Consider the following 4,250-nt stretch of genomic DNA (forward strand, 5'->3'; position numbering starts at 1 on the left):
CGGGGCGGGGCGGGCCGTGCGGGGGGGCGGGGTGTACCACTGCGGGGCGGCGGGGGGGCTGGCTGCTGTGAGGGGGCAATGGGGAAATGGCGGGGAAGTGATGGGGAAATGATGGGGAAATAGGGAAACGATGGGGAAATGGGGGAATGATGGGGAAATGATGGGGAAATGATGGGGAAATAGGGAAAGCCGCGCATTAATAAAAAGTGAGAGAAAGAGGAGAGTGGTGTGTTTCCCTCAGAGCCCTCCCGTTACCTCACAGGGGGCTCAGACTGCTCGCTGTGCTTGTCCAGGAGTGCACACGCATCCACTTTAATTTTACACTGCATTTTAATTTTAACCTCATTAGCCCTTACGGGTGATGCGGTGACACAAGTCCCAGCCACGACTGTCCTTTAGCCCAACACCCACAACTTGCTGCAGAGGGGCGAGCTGAGCTGGGCACACGCTGTCCTCACAGCAGTAAAACCCATGGCACAGGAGGTACATGCATGGTATCCGAGGACACGGATAAATTTTACATTCCTCTTTAAGGCAGCTGCGATCGTGGCTGTTGTTTTTTTTTTTCTAACTCTGCGTGTCTGATCCCAACCCAAATGTTCCAGCTCCTCTGGGTGATGGCAGGCACGTAAAGGAGGAAGGATATTCCCCTCTCTAAGTGCCCTTTCATCAGCCACGGTTTTCTGCCCTTCTCGGCTGGCCTCAGGGAAAAAGGAGCACGGCCTCATCTGATGAATGCGACCCAGAGTTGCGTGCGTGTCCTTGCAAACACTCAGGTCATTGTCAGAAAGGAGACGGGGGGAGAGAACAAGCTCTTTTTCCTGAAAACGCAGAGCAGAGCAAAACCTGTGCCAACGCCAACGCCGCCTGCTTGTGGGTCAGGCAAGGAGTGGCTGTGGGGCGAAAACCCCACTGAAGCAGCAGCAGCTGCTGAGCACAGCCCCTCCGGACTGAAAAGAGATCCAAACGAAGGCAACGACAGCTCCGTGCTGTTAAGGGATGACTTTTTAATTGCACTTTTCCAATTTGCTGGCCCCTGGAGGTAGAAAGGGCACACGTTGCCCTCTGCTCCCACCCCTGCTCCTCCAGTCAGTCTCCGGTTGGCAGTGGCACGCTCAAGGCAGGCAGAGCTCAGGGGCATCCTGTGGCACGGGAAGGGAAGCCTCTCTCCGTTACCAGAGGACGTAGCTCCCCGCCACTGTAAGCATCATCTTTTTGGCAGCGCTGTCAACTAACAGCTAGCCGAGAACAAAGGGAAGAGCTTCACGGCTGGGATAACTGGGGGCTCTTCCAGCAGCCTACCCAGGGCAGCACCGTCAATGTCAGCAGGAAATTTCGTCCCAGAGATTAAGGGCTGAGCCACGAGCTGAACAACGCTTGTTTGGAGCCGGAGGGGGGAGCGGGGACAAGCAGCACCAGCCACCATTTCTGCAAAGCCCCCTGGGGCCTGGAGGCTCGCAAGGGCAATGTCAGCAGCAGACCATCCTCTGAGCCTGGGGGCATCTTGCGGTTCACTTAAGCACGCGAAAGATGGCAGTGCCAGAGCAAACACCCGTCCTGCTTTTCACAGGGCTGCACCGGAGCGGTTTGCCCACCACAGCTCCAGCTGGCACAGTTCCAGCCCCTGCTCCAACGCGGCACAGTTTAACACAACACCCAGGGCGGTCGCAACAACGTGCAGGACTTGACTTTGCAAGCAGCCAGCTGTGGAAGCACCGCTGTGAAGCACACTCCTCTGCTGCGCATGCACAGCCTCTCTCCGGGTGGGGAAAGTTGTTTGTTTGTTTTGTTTTTTTTTTAACAAAACCTGAAATGTAAAGAACAGCCAGGGGATGCAGAGGAGCACAGCAGCACAGGGTGCCGCTGCTCACAGACAGGAGCCACTGGAGGATCCAGGCAGCTGCTCCCCGTGCAGGCAGCCCTGTACCGGCAGTGGTGGTGCTGGCAGGGAGGTGTCAGGGCAGTACCTGGCCACCTTACTCCACGCTGGATACTCACTGTTAAACAAAATGAGTATTTTCCACACCCATGCCTTGCTTTTTGCCTTGGCTCACCCTGCTGCAGGCAGCACCAGCCCACTGGGAGGGCGCCGGGGTCAGCGTGCTCTTTGGTTGATTTTGTTCCTGAGGAGCGCTGCTCGCGCCTGGGTGCGAGCCCTGTGCCGGAGAGAGACATAAAATACGTGACTTTCTCCGTACAGCTGCTGGGTGAAAACAAAACCCCCACATAGCACACACAAAACAACAGAGGCAGTTATTATGCGGGTTGTCACGAAGGAGAGGGGCTGTCCCCCCGTCCTCCCCCTCTGGCAATGCGGTAGGGACCAGAGCCACGGACGACTTGTAGCGCTCCAGCAAATCACGTAAGGAAACTGGGTAGAGAATCGCAGCATGCTATAAGGTTTTGCTTTCAAATCTTGCAAGTGACAGGCGTATCCTGGAGTGCTCCCAGCCATGTGCGGGACGTGCATCGGGTGCACGGCTGTGCAGGAAACCACACCAGGACCAAGGAGAAGCGCGGCAGGCTGCAGAACTCCCGCTAAACCTGCAAAAGCTGCCAAGGAAGTTTCTAACAGGGATGCAGAGCTGGTGTCTTCTGCGAGATAACGCACACATGGGTTTAATGCGGTCCTGCCGCTGTGGGTCCAGCAGCCACGATTGCACACGACAGGATTTTTCTCACCATCAGCAGTACGGACAGGTCGCACACCACTCAACACAGCTGGCACCCTACAAAGGACGGGGACCCAGGCGTGGCAGGGTGCCCTGCAGACAGCCTCACCTCCCCAGCACCTTTTCTCCCCCTGGGGTCCCCCCCAGATGTGCCCGCCGTGTCCACCCCGTGGTGAATCTGTTTGAGGAAGGCATGTAGCCAGGGCAGACAGGAGCCAGTGCCTGACTCACGTCTATCTAAACAAGGCTCCTCACCTCCGCGGGACACCGGCACACCCACCCATAAAGCCCTATCTATCTCTTCCGCTCAGCAAATCCTCGTTAAGGCGCTCACAAATTTTCAGCACGAAGGCCATTACGTGAGGGCGACACGTTGCAAACCTCCGGAGGGCTGGGGGGGTGCTTTTTTGGGAGGCGTTTCGGGGAAGGTGGCGTGCAGCAGGGCTGGTGATGGGTGCCCAAGCGTGAATTCTGCGCGTATGGGCGCTGCTGGGTGGGGAATAGTTCAGAGAGAGCGGCCTTTCCACAGGGACTGGAGAAAATGGACTTTCACCTCCCATCCTTGTGGGAAAGACGTTTGGGCTGGAAAGCGGTGGGGGCCTGCCAGGCTGAGGGGAGGCTCGGTGGTGTATTTGGGGGTCGTGATGGCACATTGTGAGGGTCGGTACACCTCAGTGCCATCGTGTCCCCCCTTAGTGCCATTGTGTCCCCTCTCAGAGCCGTCAAACCCCCCTTCAGAGCCATCATGTCCCCTCACGTCCCCTTTTAGAGCCATTGTGTCCCCTCTCAGAGCGATCATGTCCCCCTCAGAGCCATCACGTCCCCCTCAGAGCCATCGTGTCCCCCAGAGCCATCGTGTCCCCCTCAGAGCCATGTTCCCCATCAGTGCCACCACGTCCCCCCTCAGGGTGCCACCACAGCGAGGCGCAGCACCAAGAGCCACCTCCACCTACCCCGTGCAGCACGCCCACACCCCGCCCCACCCCAAAACGGGGGGACTAATTTTAAAAAACACACCAAAACACCCTAAAACCACTTTAAATTCAGCCTTTAATGCTCAGCAGGTAACGTCCCTTTGGCAGTTCGGGGGGGGGGAAAACACAGCCCCCCCCCCCCCCCCCCCCGCCGCCTACGTGCGCCCCGCCACTGCCCTCATGGCCCGGCCCCGCGGAGCGTACCAAGGGCCGGCCGGGGGGGGAGACGGGGGGGACCGGGGGGCGTCCGGGGAGTTTGTAGGGGATAACTGAGGGGCCGGGGGGGGCCGGGGGCTCCCGGCGGGCCGCGGAGGGGCCGCTCGGCAGGCGAGGAGCGGCGGATGAGCGGGGAAGGGGCGGGGTGAGCGGGGCGGGCGGGCCGGCGGGGCCGAATGGTTCCTCCCCGCCTCACGGACGTGCAGAAGCGAACGCGCTGTCACCGGGGGGGGGGGGGGAGTAGGTAACGAGGGAGCGCGGAGCCGCGAGGGGGGGGGGCAGGCGGATCCCTATTGGCCGCCGCGCCTCGGGGGCGTGTCCCGGCGGCGGGCGGGCGGCGCGGCGATTGGCTGCGGCGGGGAAAGGGGCGGGGCGAGGGGCCGCGGCG

This window comes from Cygnus atratus, chromosome 5, assembly GCF_013377495.2.
Source record: "Cygnus atratus isolate AKBS03 ecotype Queensland, Australia chromosome 5, CAtr_DNAZoo_HiC_assembly, whole genome shotgun sequence".
Lineage (NCBI taxonomy): Eukaryota > Metazoa > Chordata > Aves > Anseriformes > Anatidae > Cygnus > Cygnus atratus.